The sequence below is a fragment of the Sus scrofa genome, chromosome 14 (assembly GCF_054392235.1).
Source record: "Sus scrofa isolate SSC_HxYL_T2T_F1_AM1 chromosome 14, Sscrofa_HxYL_maternal_Yorkshire_Landrace_v2.0, whole genome shotgun sequence".
Lineage (NCBI taxonomy): Eukaryota > Metazoa > Chordata > Mammalia > Artiodactyla > Suidae > Sus > Sus scrofa.
In genome coordinates, this window is record NC_139396.1 from 143,206,550 (window position 1) to 143,226,898 (window position 20,349).

At 37.9% G+C, this 20,349-nt stretch overlaps 1 protein-coding gene across 29 annotated transcripts in view; it reads left to right on the top strand.

Moving 5' to 3' along the window:
- Nucleotides 1–20,349, top strand: part of ADD3 (adducin 3) — a 132,287-nt gene that overhangs the window by 58,507 nt on the left and 53,431 nt on the right. For 6 of the 29 annotated variants that reach the window (XM_021073192.2, XM_084994238.1, XM_084994230.1 and 3 more), the window contains exon 1: nt 18,518–18,595. The exons of 20 other annotated variants lie outside the window; for them this stretch is intronic. The gene's annotated coding sequence lies outside the window, so the exon portion shown is untranslated. Of the gene's footprint in view, nt 1–18,517; nt 18,596–19,076; nt 19,178–20,349 lie in introns of those variants that run through there. 3 more of the 29 variants (XM_084994239.1, XM_084994243.1, XM_084994233.1) reach the window with 2 other exon arrangements.

The window sequence follows — 20,349 nt, forward strand, 5'->3', positions numbered from 1 at the left end:
GTTTTGCAATAAAGTTTTAAAGTCACTGCTCTATTTAGTGCATCAAAACTAGGCAAAGAAATTTTTAAAACATATCTTTCACAATTGTGAATAATGTAAGTTTGAGGAGGGCACGTACCTTGTACTCTACTGTGTCTCAAACATTAAAATGGTATCTGATGCAGAAGTGGCACTCAGAATATTTTGTTGAGTAAAAGAATACGCTTATTAAGAATTAGTGTAATTTATTCAAAGAATAAACCATTCAAACATCAATTCTTTGAAATAATCTGAACCATAAGAACTAGTGATAAGCTAGTGATGAAACACGGATACATTTTGTATGTGTGTGTAGAAGAAAAACTGAAACTAGATATTTATTTTTAAAAATATAAATAAAGATCCCTGTGTGACTATAAAGTGCCAATATGTTCTTATTCCCCTTAAGTGTATTTGCACTTTAGATAACCCACTGGGACAAAAAGATTATCCCACTGAGGCTAACGCCTACCATGAAACATTTCCTTTATTTAGTTGTTTTCTTCTTTATCTCTTGAAAAAGATTTTTTCTGCTTGCTGTATTCATGTGTTTTGCTTTTCCTGTCTGTGTGAGTGTGTGTGTATATGAGTATGTGTGTGTGTGTTTAATAAAGGCAATGCTCTGTTTCCTTCCTTCAGGAAACACCTTTTTTTCTGCTTGATACAGTTTCTGTCATTTCTACCTTAATGTGATCTAAGAAGTCATCCTTTTCCTGTGAAAAGGAAATTTCCCAACTGTGTTCATAAGTTGCAGCGCCTGCTGTGGCAGAGAGCAAAATCTCAGGAAGAGCTCTTTCTCCCTATTCCACGTGTTCTTTTATTGCTTTTGCCATGTAGCTGATCTTTTTATTTCGAATGTGTACCATCTAATTGACAAGATAGTGGCTTTGTATTTGAGAGTGAGCTCTGTGTTTGTGGGTCAGACCCATGGTGTAACACTTTGTGCACTGGGGCAATACTAGTGCACTCTTCTCCTATTGATTCAAAAGGTAAGCTGGGGAAATGAAGCAGTTAAAAGAGGTGTTCTTTTGAAAGTAATTCTATAGTGTTTTCTTGGTTAAAATGCTTACCACTTCCTCCCTTCTCTAAACACACCCATCTGAGCACATCACTATTTCCTTTGTTTTGAGCCTCTCTTATTTATATATGCAGAACTACCATTTGGAATATGATCTCCTGTTGATTCACCTGAACACCTCTGATTAGCATCTAAGTACTCAGCTAACTGACTTTGCAGTATCACAAACCCCTTCTAAAGTGGGGCTATAGGAAGGATCTGCTATGGTACTGTTGCATTATCATTGGTTCCAGATAACACTGGTTTGCTTTTGCTCACATTGCTGCTGGTGCCTAGAAGATTCTCTCTCTGCTACTTTGTTTGGCTAATACATACTCTTTCGAATTATAATTTGTAAATCAAATACTTACAATTTATGTCTCATAAATTATTGTAATCGCATGTTATCTCTATTATAAAATGTTCCCTTTCTACCTCTTTTGCCCTGGCCTGGGTTAGGAGCCTTGTTTGTGAGCTCACATAGTATCCTGCAAAGGATATAAAAGGAAATTCTATTTTTTAGTTATATTTTGATACCATGGAAACAGCTTTCACAAATGGGAGACTAAAGATCATTCGTACAAGTATGAATTTCTTAAGACAAGGCTGGTTTTGTCATTTTTACTACAACCTCTTTCCTCAGAAGAGTATAACTAACATGGGTTTTTTTGGGGGGGACATTACGATTAAAGGTTATTTTTATGGACTCTCAAAATACTTGTCAGCCATAGACTTACTGACACTTCATCACGGCCATTTGAATGGGTGTGTTCAACATGGGCCTGGTTAAATCGTGTGTGTTGGATATGTGAAGTGAAGGGAACAGAATTGAAGCATGGGAACATTTATACTTTTTAGATTGCTACTTCCTGTTCAGCTAAGCAGTGTCCTTTAACTTTGCTGTTAGCTTAGGAGATAGTCCCGTAAGCTTGACAGATCACAGCTGTATCCTGTACTTCATGTGAAAATGTATTTGCTTTCCCTCCTATTCATTTTTCTTATTTCCTAATACACTAAAGTTTATTCTAATGTTTCATGGAGCAAGAGGCTGGATATATGCCCAAATTAGAATGTGAACAATGGTTAAATAATAGCTTAGAGGCAGAGAATTAATTAAAAATGAGATATGTGTGATACAAAAACTGAATGACGGGGGGAACCTCCTCTGAGTGAATGTTTTAAAGAAGGTCTCAAGAACATTTGGAAGTTTTAGTGCTGTAACAGAGGCAGTTCTATTTCTTGTATTAACCACACAATTCTTGTATAACGAATCAAATACTGATTCTGTTTTCTAACCATTCTATCATTTTATTCTCTCTCAGAGCTTTAGAACAACCTCAGGATATTATTCTTTGATCTTACCGTCTTAAAAATCTTTGATTGCCACTGGAACAATACTGATTATCCCAAGCTCCTTCCTTCTTTGGGATTTTATACTCTAATGTCTGTTTAATCCTAATACACTGGTAAGTTGCTCTCCTTAGTGCAAATTCATTTCTTGACATTGGACATATAGCTTGGAAATACTTTTTAGATCTCATCTTGGTTGAGGTGGAGTGTTTCATTGATGATTCAGCAGAATGACAGGCTACAAGTTCCATGGGAGAGAGGATTCCAATTTTGTAAAAGTGGAAAGAGTACTGGCCTGAAGTCAGGTAATAAGTATTCTGTGACCTTAGGTAGTGGTCTTATGGACCTAAATTCTCACCGGTGAAAAGGGAGAATAGGACTAGATGACCTTTAAGGTCCCTTCAGCCATAGTTGACATATATGGAGCAGGAATGCTCAGCTAGGACAAAATGCAGTTGCCTCTATCATTATATTAAAGGCTGTTACTTCCAGACACCCACCGTTGGTGAAAAGAAGGTAAGCCAACTTTTTTATTTAGAAGGATGAAGCCACAGTGTTCCAGATGGCTCCAGCAGAGCCACAGAATACAGCCAAATAGACAGGTAATGCCAGTGGCCTCCTGACAGTGTAGGTAGTGGACAGGGGCTCATGGATTGACTTATTCAGTGACACTCTTTTATTGGTATAGCACAGTCTAGAAAAGGATTGTCTTTTGTGATACTGCTGATTGGTCTTGAGGAAGTCTTAGAGAATTGACTGGAGTTAAGCCTTCCTTTGGGAACATAGAATGAGAGAGTATTCAGAAGTATTTTCATAAGGAGTGAAGCAGATTGGTACTTATACTTCACATAGAGTAAACTTCTTATAGTGCACATAATTGCTGTAATACACAGATGAAATCTAGGTGCTTGTAGAGGAATAAAGAATATCCATTTGCATGGAGAGCTACCATGACAAATGGACTGGCTAAAGAAAGATTAAAATACATATATATATATATATATATATATATATATATATATATAGTTGAGGTATAACTGACATACAACAGTATGTTAGTTTTAGGTATATAACATAATGATTCAATATTTGTATATGCTTTTTTTGCTACAGAGAGGAGGCTTTTCTTTCTTTTAAATTGTTTTAATTTTTTTCAAACCTTTAAATGTAAGTTTAACATAACACAGAAAAGTGCACAAATCATAAGGTATAGCTTGGTGAATATGCAAAAGCAAACCTAGATCAAGAAATGGGACAGGAGTTCCCATCGTGGCTCAGTGGTTAACGAATCCGACTAGGAACCATGAGGTTGCGGGTTCAATCCCTGGCCTTGATTAAAGGATTAAGGATCCAGTGGGTTAAGGATCAAGTGGGTTAAGGATCCAGTGTTGCTGTGAGCTGTGGTGCAGTTTACAGACGCGGCTTGGATCCCGCATTGCTGTGGCTGTGGTGTAGTCGGTGGCTACAGCTCCGATTCGACCCCTAGCCTGGAAACCTCCATATGCCATGGGAGTGGCCCAAGAAATGGCAAAAAAAAAAAAAGGAAATGGGACACTAGGAACACCCTAATGTATCTCCTCAGGTATCACTCCGGCCCTGCAAGGTAGCCACAATCCTGACAGGCCACAGGTTAACACTACCTGCATCTGAGTTTTGTATAAATGTGATCATGCAATATCTGTTCTTTTGTATTTGGCTTCTTTTGTTCAACATTTTTTCCCATGTTACTGCTTATAACAACAGTTCATTCTCATTGTGTACCTTACATTTTATGAACATACAATCATCTACCCATTTCTTTGATGGGCATTCAGATTGTTTCTAGTTTTGGGCTATTGAAAACTTCTGCCATGGGCATTGTTGTTTATGTTTTTGTTGTTCATATGTATGTTTTTCTGTTGGATGTATTCCTAGGAGAGGAGTGGCTGAATTCCAGGGCAGGTGTGTGTCCAGCTTTTTTAGATAATGCCAAACAGTTTTCCAAAATATTTGTACTAATTGCACAAGGACTTGCAGCGTTTAAGAGCTCCAGATGCACCACATCCTTGCCAATACCTGATATTAAGTTTTTTTGTGTTTGTTTTCATTTTAACCTTTCTGATGGGTAGATAGCTGTATCTCATTGTGGTTTTATTCTCCATTCCCATCTTATGTGATGGGGTTTTAGTTCCATCTTGTTTTTAACACTCTACATTTGTTATTGCAGTTGTTTTATATAGCATTAAAAAATTACTTATTGTTTACCAATTTCTTCACTGCTTCCATCTCAGCTTTTCCTTCCAGTTTTCTTTCTGAAATTAATCCTTTGAAAGTTCCTTTAATGGGTTTAGAACAAACTTTAGTGAGACAGTATTTTACTTTACTTACTTTTGATGGTTTTGTTTGATATATAATTCTAGACTCACAGTTGTCTTCTCTCAGCATTTTGGAAATATTTCTGTGTCTTTTGGTTTTTATTTATGTTTTCTTTTGAAGTCTACTGCAGATCTAATTGTTAGTTCTTTACAGGCTGTTTGTCTCAGGACAACTCTGGAAAACTTCTAGCCATGTTCTCCTTGAACATGACTTCTCCCCTATTCTGTTTCCTCTTTGGGAATTCCAGTTTGTTGAACTTCCTTATTCTCTATGTCTCTTAGCCACTCTTTTTTTTTGTTGGGGGGGGAGGGTGGAGGGGACACACCTATGACATGCAGAAGTTCCTGGGCCAGGGATCAAACCCACACCACAGCAGTAACCAGAGCCATAGTAGTGACAATGCCAGGTCCTTAATCTGCGGAGCCATCAGGGAACTCCTCTTAGCCCCTCTTTTACATATTCTATTTCCTTGTCTCTCTGTGCTTCAGGCTGGCTAGTTTTTTTCAAATCTATATTCCAGTTTATTCTCTTTACACTTCTAGTCTACTGTTTAATCCATTTATTAAGTTTTTTTCATTTATTATATTCAGTAGTTTTTCAAATCTACTGGTCTTTATAACATCTTGTTTCTTTCTCATGCTTGTTATTCTATCTTTAAGTATTTTGAACATGGTAAAAATACTTATAGTCTGTGCCTCAGTGTTCCATTGTCTGCAGTTCTGGGGGCGGGGTAAGTGTCAAATTCTACTCTGTTGTTTCTGCTGACTCTTGTTTAATGTGGTTTGTTTATTCATGTGCTTTAATTTTGAATTTTAAACTTGGCAGGATTTTATCTGTGGGACTCTGTAGGTGGCCTGTTTTGAGATCACCTTTTTCCAAACATATATTTCATTTTTGTCAGGTATCTGGTGGAAATCGGGTGGGTGCTACCAACCTAAGACCACTTTGGTTATTCTTTTGGCCTGGGGTTTGTGGACCATGCTGGTGTGTAAAGTCAAATCCCAAATCCTTGGGAGGATAGACCTGTTGTTACAGGTTTTCAGGAGAGACTTTTCCTTTTCCATTCAGCATTCTGGCTGGGGTGGGGTGGGGATGTTTTAAATTTCCTCTGTGGACAGATTTTTTTTTTTGCGTGGGGTGGGGTCTACCTTTTAACTAAGGGTGTTACCCTTCAGGATTCTGGCTTTATGAGGGGGTGGGGGCCGGAGGGGAAGGGGTGTCCAGAATGTCTCATAACAACTCCCTACTTCCTAGAAAGAACTCTCTTTCTACCTCCATAAGTTGTGACTTGAAGAAAATCTGATCCCTAATTTAGCAATTCTTTTATTCACAACATTAAGCTCATCATTTTCAGAAGACCAGGCAACTTTTATTTTTTACTTCTGATCCTATTCACCCAGGTAAATTGACTGATTAGAAATTCTTTCATAAGTTTTAAGGTGTTTATAATGCTTTGTGTGAGGTGAAAGTAGTAAACATATATTGCTTTGTGATATAATTAAATGTCTAGTTTTTTTGAAGTTACTGAAATAAAAGAGTATTTCCATGAGTATTTATTTATAGTGGCATGATCTATATAATGACTTTATATAAAGAGGTTTCCTCCTTTGAGCCCTGAGTACAAGTTTTTGTTTTAAATCAATGAGTCAGAATGCTAAATGCTCTATTCTGACTGTACTAAAAACACTGGTCCAGGTGCACTGATGGCTTACTTGTATATCAGGTACACTTTTTGTGTCATGGCAAAGGCAGATACTTGAATATATGATATCCTTTTGCCAATTTCTGTAAGAAGGTATTAATTAATGCCTAGAAGAATAGACAGATGTGATTAACATAGTAAATCATCTACAAAAAGTTTGAAATATCTCTTGGGGGGGTTGTTTTCAGCTTTCATTTCTAGGGGTGTAGCAGATGTAATAAATAACTGTTGAACTTGGAGGAAGTAATTTGCTTCTGGCAGAAGGCCCATCCAAATCCTTTCTGTAATTTCTGGTCACATGATTTAAGAATATGGTAGTAAATGTATATCATCTGATTGCTTCCCACTTCCAGTTTTTTTAAACTTAATAGCAACACCAAAGGTACTAGTTTGGGCCTTCTTTTCTCCCTCATGCTCCCTTTTTTACTTAAAACATCATATTATTTATTATATTAGACCAGCAGGAATGAGTTTAAAGGACATGAGAGCTGTTTTAGATTAATGCTTGGCAACTTGGAAAGAGCCCACTGGAGTCACAGTCTTGCTTATCTTGGAGTAAGTTTTAAAAACTCAGCCATTGAGAATTGTTTCTATAAGCTGCCACATTGAAAGGTGGAGTGAAGAAAAACTACACTGATCCACATCTCCCAAAATTCTTGTCAGTATGCTTGTTGGGGATCTTGTTTGAAGGTTGGCGTAGTCCACAGTATAAAAAGCTTTATCATGACAATCAATAAATAATGCAGCTTTGTGTTTACATGGACTTTATAGTGTTTTTTCTCAAAGATCTCAATTTTTCATTTTCATGTATAAAGTATTTACTGCTCTTTTTTGTTTAATAGTTTTTTTAAATGATAGCCATTTATTATATCATAAACTTTTCAGTATTAGAAAAACACCTTTCTTCTTCCTTCTTCCATTTGTAGGATTGCTCAACCTTCAGTTAAACAAAACCAAAATTGTTCACTTGCTCACAGTGTTCCACCCCCTTGAAATAAGCCACAAACTCCCCTGTGGGTGTGCCCAGCCTCTCTCTGCTGCCACAGTTACTTGATCTTCCTTTTCTCACTCTTGGCTCCCGTAGTTGTCTCTTCATCTACTATCTTAGCTCCTCCTTTCCCCTCTTCCACCCAGTTTTTATACTGCTCTAGTCACCTCTCTTCTCAAAGGCTCAGAAGCAGTTCTCATGAATGTTTTTTCTCCCTTTTCTCTAAGTATTCTGAGGGTAGTTACTTATTCACTGTCCAAAAATACATGTTTCATTGAGGAATTCCTACACAAGGCTTAAACCTCTCAGTTGAACATTTTGTAAGAAGTTTTTTTTTTTGTTTTTTTTTTTAGGTATGTGTTATGTATTATAGTTAGGAATTCCTGAATATAAAGTACAGATAGTTCTTGCTTTATAAAATATGTGCTCTAAAAATTGGCTGTATCCTGATATGATATGTTAAATGCAGAGGAGATTACGATTTAAAAGAACCTGGCAAGGAATCTTTGAAGTAAAGAATTCACATGGTGTAAGTAGTTATACCTTAATTTTTCTGTTTTAGTTTTTTTCAGTCAAGTTGTCATATAATGTGCCTTGTAAATGATAATCTTCAAAATATTCTCCATAAAAATGGGATATTTGTCACTTATGTATACTTTGATGTGGAAACCTATATTAATGTTAACCTTATGGCATTTTCACATCAGTAGTAATTTGATCAAAATGAGGGTAGTCTGATCTCAGCAATTTAACATGGTATTCTTCCCACCTTTCATCAGATTAGCAAAATTTCCCAATCCACAAAAGTAATCTTTCTCAGCATCTTTCTGGGCAGTGAACTTGAGCATTTAGGTGCCTGAAAATACAATGCTTGTGATCAATTGTGTTTTTCTTTTTTTTCCCCCAGCCCCTCCTATGCTTATACTTGTTACCATGCAGGCTTTGAGCCAATAGGGTATGGTATATCTGTGCCAGGTTGACCAAGTCTTTGTTTACTGACCTTGGTATTAACCAAGAACATTCTAAGACTCCTTTCATGGTGGTATGGTGGCAGATTGCAGTTTGACTGGCTTCAAGATAATTGGTCTTAATTACTTCTAAGTCATTGGTTGGTACAGTGTAAGAACAAGCATTGTTCCAAGAAAGGATATAAATGGTTCCTGAGTTTCTTTTCTTAGAATGTAGTCAAAAGATTAGGATGAAAGCAAAAGCACATGACACAAAACTGTATGGTTTGCTAGTAGATTGTAGGGTTCCTCTAGCTTAAATTATACAAACCACTGTAAACTGTTAACTAGTGACAGTTTTTATTTCCTTTTTGTATCAATTTCAATCTTTGGTACTTTTATTTAAAGTAAAGCCATGTGATAAAGTACAGGTTTATTAAGAAGTATTTGTCTTTGCATACCTTTCTGCCCCCCCACCCACCATAACTACTCATCCTTTTAAGACCAAGCTCCAATGTAACTTCCCAGGAAACTTTCAAATTGGCTCCTTTTTCTGAGTCTGTAATACATTTATTATAACACAATAACACAGTGTGCACTATAATTTTATAAGAAGCTGTCTCCCTCTTCCTTCCCGAACCCACTAAGTTCTTGGCTAGTATTTTAGAATCAGGGATCGTGTCTCATTTTTTTCTTTGCATTCTCCAGCTGTTCTGCATCCTCAATTGTAGCACATGGTAGGTGTTGAATGAACTGTTGTTAAAAGAATAAATGAATTTAAGCAGAAAAATAGTTGCTGAATTGACTAATAACCAACTTAGAATTTAAAGAGAATTTTTTAAAATCTAAAATGAGAGTAGATTAGTATCTACATAGAGCTATAGATTTGGCACAGAACAGGTTGATATTCTCTAACCATAGTAACACTTGGGGCAGAAAGTATAATGCAGTAAGTTAAAGTGCTTCTAAAATGCAAAGAAGAGATGTGTTTGTAGCTACTTTTGTTTTTGGCTTGTTTTTGTTATAATTAAACCTCCTATCATGTTGTCAGTTTGCTTGAAGAAATGGAAAGTTGGCAAATCTACCAACTGTCCAAAGATACTTTTACTAAGGGCAGGCAGAACTGGAGGGGTTGAGGGATGGGAGTGAAGATGGGGAGTAAATGTCTAACCCTGTCCCTGGCCCTGTCTTGGAGAGAGCTTATGACAGTATATGGAGACTTGAAGCTGTTTTAATTTTTAAATTTTTATTTATTTATTTATTTATTTTAGGGCCACACCTGAGGCATATGGAGGTTCCCAGGCTAGGGGTCTAATCAGAGCTGCAGCTGCTGGCCTATGCCACAGCCACAGCAACGCCAGATCTTTAACCAACTGAGCGAGGCCAGGGATTGAATCTGAATCCTTGTGGATACTAGTCAGATTCATCAACCACTGAGCCACGATGACAACTCCCAAAGCTGTTTTAATTTTAGAGGATGGGATGTGGTTCTTGTCATGGATAGGCAGCATGTGTTCTATAGCTTGAATTTAGAGAAGTGAGATTGTTAATCCTGTAAGCCGTGTGATATGTCCGCTTGGCTGCTTACCTATCTTATTAGCAATGTTGGAAGCTAAGTACTTGAAATCTGAGCAATGAGAATATTTAAATTTCCCAAGATTTAAAAAAAAAATGTTTGGTATGGCTTTTTTTTTTTTTAACAGGGTAAATTATTTGAAATATGACACACATTTACACACACATTATAAAAGCAACAATTAAAAAATGGTTCCAGGGAGTTTCCTCTTGCAGCTCAGCGGGTTACAAACCCAACTAATATCCAAGAGGATGCACTGGCCTTGCTCAGCAGGTTAATGATCTGCCCTTGCTGTGAGCTGTGGTGTAGGTCACAGATGTAGCTCAGATCCTGCATTGCTGTAGCTGTGACGTAGCCTAGCAGCTACAGCTCCAGGTCGACCCCTAGCTTGAGAATTTCCATATGCCACAGGTGCAGCCCTTTTTTAAGAAAAAAAGAAAAAAAAAAAAAAATGGCTCCATGGTCCCATACCTTTAGATGGAGCAAATCAAAACAAAAGTACTATTTCTGGGAGTTCATTGATGGCCTGTTGGTTAAGGATTCAATGTTGTCATTGCTGTGGCTTGGGTTCGATCCCTGGTCCAGGAACTTCTACATGCTGAGGGTATGGCTGAAAACAAACCAACAAAAAGTGTTTTTAATAAGAAACTGCATGTGTTATGAGTGATTCATATATTGTGTGGCCATATCACATTTTATTTTTACTTGTTTTCTATTCTGTCTTTGAACTTTTCTCCAATATTTGTAAATGTAGGTTTTTTATTTTTTAATTTTTTTATGGCCACACCCATGGCATATGGAAGTTCCGGTCCCAAGGATTGAATCCAAGCTGCAGCTGCAACCCATGCCACGGCTGTAGCAACTCCAGATCCTTAACCCACTGTGCCAGCCAGGCCAGGGAGCAAAGTCACACCGCCACAGAGACAAGCTGGATCCTAACCAGTGCACCATAGTGGGAAGTCCTTGATTATAGGCATTTTTAATAGTACATAAATATTTATTCTTCATTTTTATGTTGATATTTATATGTAGTCTTTCTCATCTTTTAAAAGGTGCTTAATAAAAAGTGTTGTTTTAAAAAGTATTATGCTATAGTTGAGTCAAAGCCATGTTTTTTTCCACTGGAAGTTTTAGCATTCTTCAGATACAATACCGGCTCGCTAGTTTGGTTAATTTTTGTTTTAAATTGGAATCATGCCCAATCTTTAGACCTAATATTTTACCGAATTTGAACCTCAACTTTATTAGGCTTATCTCACCAATCATTTTATATAATGTTTATTTATTTATTTATTTGGTCTTTTTAGGTCCGCACCCACGGCATATGGAGGTTCCCTGGCTAGGGGTCTAATCAGAGCCGTAGCCAGCCTACACTACAGCCACAGCAATGCTAGATCCTAGTCATGTCTGCAGCCTATACCACAGCTTACGGCAACACTGGATCCTTAACCCACTAAGAGAGGCCAGGGATCGAACCCACAACCTCATGGTTCCTAGTCAGATTCGTTGCTGCTGTGCCACAACGGGAACTCCTATATTATGTTTAAATACATTTTTTTTAATCTAGGAAATAAAAACTTCTGAATATTAACCATATCTCATTTATCCCCAATCTTTTCTATCGTGACTTTTTAGTAATTGCTTCCTCCTTAAATCCTCTATCATCTCTTTTAACAAATAACTATCAAATATTAAATAGACAAAGGCCTTTATTCATTTACCATCGATAATATTTTTTGAACATGCCCTATGCTAGGTCCTGAGGGGCTTCGCCCTGAAGTTCCTCACAGCACATGTGAGAACTATGTCAGTGAACAGAAAATTGTGAGTCAATGTAATGAGTGCTTTGTTGGAGGTGGGCCAGAGGGCTGTGGGACTTGAGGCTTTAAACTTCAAGGTGGAGGCTTCTAGGAGGCTTTCCTTCATAAATCATCTTCGCAAGGGAGGCAAAACCAGAGTATTCCTAAAGGAGAGATTACAGAATGTGGCCAGAGATGCCCGCAGACAAGAGTTCACTTCACCAGTTTGGTGAGGCTCTCATTTTCTGAAGCATGAGCACCATGGTCAGCATTTTCATCAAGGAGTTATCTATGTTGTATTATTACTTCAGAGAACAGTTAACTTGGGGAAGAAACATCCATGCTGAGAATAAGAGCTGTTCTGTCTCTCTTATGGGTTCTAGGGCCATCTCTGACTTGTATATCATAACCCCAGGATGGCGGACTATTCTGTGAAGATAATTCCTGCGTAGAATTCATGTACCCCTTATCACCTTAGCTTTGGTTTGTTTTTGTCCAGGCCTTTTTTCTCTCTTTGACTTTTGCTCCCTCTGCCAAATCTCTTATGCTGTTCAGTTGCCCCTCAACTGTCTGGGCTTTCTTTAACCCAGAGCTTCCCCATGGTATGTGTAAAATTGGCCTAATATGAAAATAACTTGTAATGAAAAATAACTACTCTGCCTTTTCTCTCTGTTGCCACTAGTTGTGTGATGCTGTTTAACCTCCTTGAGTCTCAGTATTCTTTCTTATAAAAGGGGCATGATAGTACTGATAGAGTTCTTGTGGGTGGGACATGGGATGAGTACGTAAAGCACACAGCAGCCTGAATTATTCCAGTGGCACTTTGACTGCTTAGTGGCAGTCACTTCCCTGAGAACACAGGAGTTTGCACACAGTTGGTTTTTACTCTTTTTAAAATTGTATGTCTTTTAATAAGGTCTATGATCATCTCCCTGCCTCCCATTTTTCTGGCACTTTGCTTTTCTTTTTGGTGAGTGTTCACTCTTAGTTGTTTTGCTACTTTGATCATAACCGAGTACCCATTTACACAGGTATATCTATTCAGCAGATGTTTATGGATGGTTTCATTGTGCTAGGTGTGCTTGGTGCTAGGCTTTGGGGTACAGAGGTGATCCCATTCAAGAGGAGGAAGCACATGGAGTTCCTGTTGTGGCGCAGTGGAAACAAATCTGACTAGGAACCATGAGGCTACAGGTTCGATCCCTGACCCTGCTCATGGGTTAAGGATCCGGCATTACTGTCTATATTGCTGTGAGCTGTGGTATAGGCCGCAGACATGGCTCGGATTTGGTGTTGCTGTGGCTGTGGTGTAGGCTGGCAGCTGTAGCTCTGATTTGACCTATATGCTGTGGGTGTGGCCCTGAAAAGAAAAAAAAAGAAAGGGAAACACATGGAAGTAGCCAGCTGGTATGAGGAGTTCTGTAATGTTATTTAAAGCATTATGGGAACACAGAGGAAGGAGCTTTAAATTTTGATTAAATCAGGAAAGTAGATTAGATGGGAGCCCTGAATTCTCATTTGGTGGATAAAAGGAGGATCATGGAACTGTTTATACAAAGACAGGTAGAGATATAAGGTATATATGGTCAACATGAAGCAAAAGTCTGTGCTTTCCTCCCCCACCTCTCCAGTTCTTCTACCATAAAAGTAAACAGAAAAGAAAGCCTTTTTTTTTTTTTTTCTGATTTGAAAACTACCTTGCCTCTGGTGAATAAAGCATTCTGCTTTATGTGCAGTTATTTTATTTACATATATATGCAAAATCAGAGCAAATGTAGGGGTAGCACAAGTGTTTAAAAGCAATACATGAACGTGCATATTCTTGAACTGTGTTTTCATACTGTCAGTTTTCTCTCCACTTCCTGTGTTTCCTTCCATTGATCACTTACTTTATGCCTGGCACTTTACAAAGATTCTCTCTTTTAATCCATACAACTCTATGAGTTAAGATTCTCCTTGTTTAGCAGATGAGAAAACAGACCCAAATTTAAAAACCCAAAACCAAAAATTTGTTTAAGATGCTTTGGCTTGTAGGTAGTTGAGCTCTTCCTCTGAGCCAGCCTTATCTCTAGTTTCTGTTCTCTTCATCCTAAAATGAAGTGTAGAGCTGCTGCTTAAGAGCCTTAGAGTAAGCCCATCCAATAAATTACTGACCAGTTGGATGACTGTACAGGCAGCCAAAACTTTCTAAGTTTTAATTCCTTCACCTAAGAAATTGAGTAGCTGGAACAGATGAGTCTAATTCCTTTTAACTTTATGATTTCTTCTTAAGCTCCTTCCATGTACATATCTGATCGTTTTGTTCAAGCAAGTATAAGTTATGGGATGTAGTGGAAAATATTCCAAAGCATAGATTGCGAAGGCAAGACTCCTTGGAGTTTAAAAGTACTTTAAAAATCAAAACAGTGATTGTTTTTAGGAAAGTGGGAGAAGGGATTGCCTGGGAAGAGGCATGAGAGAACTTTTCTGGGGTTAAAATAATATTCTTTATCTTGACAGGATTTGGGGTTATACAAAGTATATACTAACATTTCTGCATTTCATTCTATGTAAACTTTACATCAAAACAAAAAAGCCGTAAGCAAATATTGAGCTCTTGGTAATGATATGCATGCAGAAGTGTTTATGGGGAATTATACTGATGCTTATAATTTACTTTAAAATGCATGAAAGATAAGATGATGAAAAGAATGGATAGATATTTGATAAAATACGTGTAGTACAGTGTTAATAGTAGAATCTAGATATTGTATATATGGTACTCATTGTAAAATTCTTTCAAATGTGCTTATATGTAAATTTTTAAGAATAACATAATACATATATATTAGTATTAAATATTATATTAATAAATTATTGAGGGGGAAATCACTTTAAGAGTGAGTTGATAGGAGTTCCCTGATGGCCTAGTGGTTAAGGATCCAGCATCGTCACCTGCAGCATCTTGGGTCACTGCTGCGGCATGGGTTTAACCCCTGGCCCAGCAACTTCCACATGCTGCAGGCGTAGCCAAAACATTGACAATTTCATATCTACAGCCTCTTCTCTCAAAGGGTCTTTGTTAATGCTACCCAAGGCTCTAGTCAGAGTTTAAGCAACCTGATTTAAACAGCTCAGAGCTTTTCTTTCCTTAGCCAACCTTATAGGTGGGGAAGTTCCTCCCCTTAGACATTTCAAACTAGTCTGAATGTCCCACAGAGCTGAAGCTTGCCAAGTTCATCTCTGTGGCTGAGTCACTAATAGTTATACCATATTTCTAGAATGAAGTGTCACCATCAGCCAAAGGCTAAACTGTTCTCCTCCCATCTCCTACCCCACATATATCCTTGGTCAGGTGATGTTTGTTGAGGAAAAGACCCTTTTTTGAACTTGTCCTTTGTTTTCAGTCTACCACATGTATGAGAATGCCTTATATTTTGTTAACAAATCACACTTCATGCTTTCAAAGCACTTATAGTCGGAGACAGTTTCTCATTGTGCTGCTTTGAGTTCTGGCACTTGAGAGCATCTTCATTCTGAAGATTATAGAATGCCCTCTCGTATTTGGAGCAGAGAATTTTCTTCTCTTCATTGGTTAAGCCCTACCCGCTAGTGGTACCGAAATTGAGCGCCCCATCCAAGTTGTATTTGAAGATATACAGGGATTAGGACGGCATGAACTCTTGGGCAGCAAAAAGCAAGGGGGAGGTACCTAGAATAATGAATTCAATCCTGGGAATAACTAATTTCATGCTAAAAAAAAAAAAAGCTGAAATACGTTTTGAATTATTTTGTTCTAAAGATGCCACCTTTTTCTTTCATGCCAGTAATTAATCACAAGTCATTTTACATCCTAATAACACAAGCTGTTTGTTTGAAAATTAGAGTTGGAGGGCAGGGAGAGAAGAGGATAGAATACTTTTTTTTTTTTAGCATATGGAGGTTCCCAGGCTGGGGGTCCAACTGGAGCTGTAGCCGCTGGCCTACGCCACAGCCACAGCAATGCCAGATCCAAGCCGAGTCTGTGACCTACATCACAGCTCATGGCAACGACAGATCCTTAACCCACTGAGAGAGGCCAGGGATCAAACCCACATCCTCATAGATACTAGTCGGGTTCGTTAACCTCTGAGCCACGAACGGAACTCCTGGAATACTTCTTTTTTTTTTTTTTTTTTGTCTTTTTGCTATTTCTTGGGCCGCTCCCTCGGCATATGGAGGTTCCCAGGCTAGGGGTCCAATCGGAGCTATAGCCACCGGCCTACGCCAGAGCCCCAGCAACTCGGGATCCGAGCTGCGTCTGCAACCTACACCACAGCTCACGGCAAGGCCGCCGGATCCTTAACCCACTGAGCAAGGGCAGGGACCGAACCCGCAACGTCATGGTTCCTAGTCGGATTCAGTTAACCACTGCGCCACGACGGGAACTCCCTGGAATACTTCTTGAGTTATACATGAGCCCATGCTATAGTGGTTAAGCCTCTGACACTCATTAGTGAATATTTTTATTTAAAACCCACAAAACTGATGAGGAGAGGGAAGGAGAAATTTGATGACTTGAGAGCTACCCTAGAAGATTAGATCTGTAAAATTACATGAATCCCTGAAACAGGCAGGTGTATGTGAGTGCCAAATAATGTCTGAACTAACCAAGAAAAACTTGCTTTTCTTCATGGCTGTGGTAAAAGCATTGGTTCCCAACTTTCACGTTTATAAGGATTTTTTTAAGGGACTAAATACACATTGGGCAGGCAGCTGTGTAGTCCAAAAAGTATTGGCTGGATTTCACATACTGGGGGCTTGTGGATTCCTAAGAATGTCACACCTTGTCTGTGCCAATAAATCAGTGTCTATTCTTGATACTAAATCTGATGTCATTGGCAGATTTTCCTCTTTATTGGAAGGGTGATATTCAGAAGGGAGGGTTCCCCCCCCCCATGAATTTTGCTCTGAGATGTTTTTATGGTTTCTTTTTCTTTTCTTTCTTTCTTTCTTTTTTTTTAATGCTATGAAATAATACTGACAAGTCCCAAGAAAACTGGATCTGGATTTCATTTTGTCTCTTCAACTCTGTGTGATCCTGTGCACATTCCTGACATGTTACAAACAGCTTGTGTCTCTGAATGTGCAGTATCAGTTTTCAGTGGTGAAAGCCCCAAAAGGAAACAGACTGACTCTTCCATGCACAAACAGCTGGGCAGTTGTGGATGGAATTAATTGCTGATATATATTGGCTCTGTTTTTCTTCTCTTGTCATTTCCTTTGCAGCTGTGAAAGTGAAGTTTGACTTGAAAACACATTTCCAGCAGTGCAAATCCAAAAAGTATCAAGATGGGATTCTTCAAATATAATTTACTACCCAAATGCTACCTTTGAGTTGTTCAATTAGGGGATTTGATGAGGAAGACCAAGGGATGGCAGCAGGTGATTCGTAATTAAGCATATGAATGAAAAAAATAATTATATCAGGCACGTGAACTATGAAGGGAGTATTCTGGAATGGGTTAACTTATCATATGGCAAGAATGACCTCATAATCCAACAAAAGGCTAGATCAGTCAGCACCTACCCCCAGGATTCTGAAAGAGGGTGTTCTAGGCCATCTCTCAAAATATTGAAATAGTCAATGGTCCAGACTGATTTATTGTTCCAGTGTAAGGGAGTAGCAGTTGGAGAGGGTATTGTGAAACATATATCATTAAAAATATTTTCCAGATCTTTTCCCAAAGCCCTTTCCATTGTTTGTTTTAAATTCTATGTAAATGATTATATAGCTTATTTTTTACATGCTTGGGTATTCTACTGAGAAACCTATTTTTTATTTCATGGCTTATAGGAGTTCAATTAAAAGTAACTTTTGGTTGTGTCTCTGAATGTATATATATAAAAAGTAGTATTGATTAAAATCACTTTGAACAATAATCAGATGTTTAGTAATAGTTTCAATAATTGAATTATTTTAGACACTATTAAAGATTTTTATACAGTATGTATACATCCTATTGAATATTTATTTGGAAATCAAAAAATTTAAAAATCAAAACTTATAGAATTATTTGAAAAAGTGAGTGATCACAAAAATTTTAAGGCATAGTACATATTAGTTATTTTCTTTAAAATAATTATCCCTTTTAATATGTTTATCTCAGTATTATACCAAAGCAAGTTCATAAATCACGTCCCTTATTTTTGAAGGTGGCTCTTGCTAGTTGTTAAGAAAATGCTTGTGTTTCTGTATTTTTAGTTTAGGGCTTGAGTATTGGTAGGGAAAACTAGGTAATGCTTGATCATGTTTGGGTCCCCTGTCCTGGCCAGATAGGCCAAAGTCAAGTTCCAGAGTGAGCAATGTTGCTGACACCTTGAGATATGCAGAAGCTACTGTTGCTAAACTTAGCAGTTGGCATGGTTGGACTTCCTTTACAGTAGTCCATTTTGACCTAACATTCTGTTGATTGAGCTGTGTGATTTACCTTGCATTTTATCTTTACTTTCTTCATGAAAAAGCAATAATCTGTATTTCATTTCATGGCAGGAAAGCAAATCTGCAAACATGAACTTTTCCCCCATCTCTTTGAAGAGAATTATCCAATTAATTTTGATTCAGAGGCCCTAAAAAATATTGTGGCAATATTAGTGTGCAGTTTGCTCTCACTGAAGTCTGCCTGGGTGTGTTGTTTCCCCCAGAGTGGGCTCCACCCTTGCTCTAACCACACGGTGTGGATATCTTACTGTTTAAAACAAAGTTCATTTTTAGGGCAGCATTGCATCAGAATTGCCACACAAAAACCAGCTTAAGAAATGTACAGCAGCTTCTATTTTTTTGTGTAAGTAAATACAAAGTTGTCTATTGTAATACTGATATCTCACAGCTTAGGGGAAAAGCATAGATAAAATAGATGGTTAATTTTGTGCCAGCTGCTAGCAATGTGCAATATTCTTCTTGGGGAGGAGCCTGTGGCTTTATCACTCAACTAAATTTTTTTCTGTTAGTTTGCTTGTCTGATTTTTTTTTTTTTCTTCATTAAACAGTTTGCTGAATTGTTCTTAATTGTTTGGGGGGTGATGTTGACTGTTTAAGGAAAATACTGGTAGTCTCTCAAACATGCTAATGATTTAAGATAAAAATGCTTGATGTACTGTTTTGCATTGAATTTATTGGACTCATTAATAGTATAGTCTGGCAATACTGTACTTCAGGATATTATGGCATGAACTTTGTGTGTAAGAGTGGGTTCATTGAATTAAAAAAAGGCAGCATCTAAAGAGCCTTTATTTCTGGCATAATGATGCTTTGTCCTCCCACTATTGGGTATTTGTCAGAAGAGTTGAGGAAGGCTGCAGCCCTGAGTTCTGTTCCATGCCTTGTCTGTGCCTCTGTGTTCTTTCTAGAGTGTGTGACGTGAACGGTAAGTTGAACTATAGGAGTTTTATTGTTTTTCAGTGAGGTCCATGTTCAGCAATATTTCTCTGCAAATGGGGTCTAACTTTTCTTCTCACATATTGGAGTTCTGTTCATAGTTTGGTTTTCAGTGCCTGTGAAATATTTAATTACGAACTGACCAAAGAGGATATGTTGGGAGAGGCTGTGCTTTGTAATGTCTGTACTATTATCTTCCTCTCCTGCCTGTTCACTGTGTACCCTTGTGGGGTGGACACACCCATTTGGTACATGAAAGTTGAATTGTTCGCCTCAATTGAATCAAAGCTGGATGTTGAAAATGGCAGATTTGTGTAAACCTTGCAGGAGTGACATTGTGTCATCCTTTTACTGAGACTTCCTAGCATTTCCTTGCTTCAGCTTCCTCTTTGCAACTTGATAGTAATTGTGTTTAGCTATTTTGTAATAATACAGGGATCTAAGAATAAAGTAAAAGTGTGTATCATAGGAAAAGACACTATCCTGGGAATCATGAGGCTGTTACTTTGGACACTAGTTTCTTCACCTATAAAATTAGGAATTTGGGTTATATCTTTAAGATCTTTTCCAGTTTAGAATGCCCTAATTCTCTTTGTAGAGGACACATGCCTATTCCAGAGATGCTAAAGGGAGTGTGTTAGAATGGAGAAAAAAATGTTTAGATGTTAACCCAGAATCATACTTATAAATGAGAAAACTAAAGCTTTGCTTTAAATAAATCATATATATCAGAAATTTTGAAAATTTACTGTTTCATATCTGAGCAGTAGAATTAGGTTTATAAATATCTTCTCAACAAGAAAATTAATTTTCAGTCTGGAACTAAGCGAACCTCTTGCCACAGGTGTTGTGTAGATGTTTCATTGAATTTTGGCTATACTCAGTGTACAATTATTAGTTGAACAGCCTCGGGTGAATGGCTTTCAATTTTTTTTTTTTTTGTCTTTTTGTCTTTTCTAGGGCCAAACCCGCAACATATGGAGGTTCCCAGGCTAGGGGTCTAATCGGAGCTGTAGCCACCGGCCTACGCCAGAGCCACAGCAACGAGAGATCTGAGCCATGTCTGCGACCTACGCCACAGCTCATGGCAACGCCGGATCGTTAACCCACTGAGCAAGGCCAGGGATCGAACCCACAACCTCATGGTTCCTAGTCGGATTC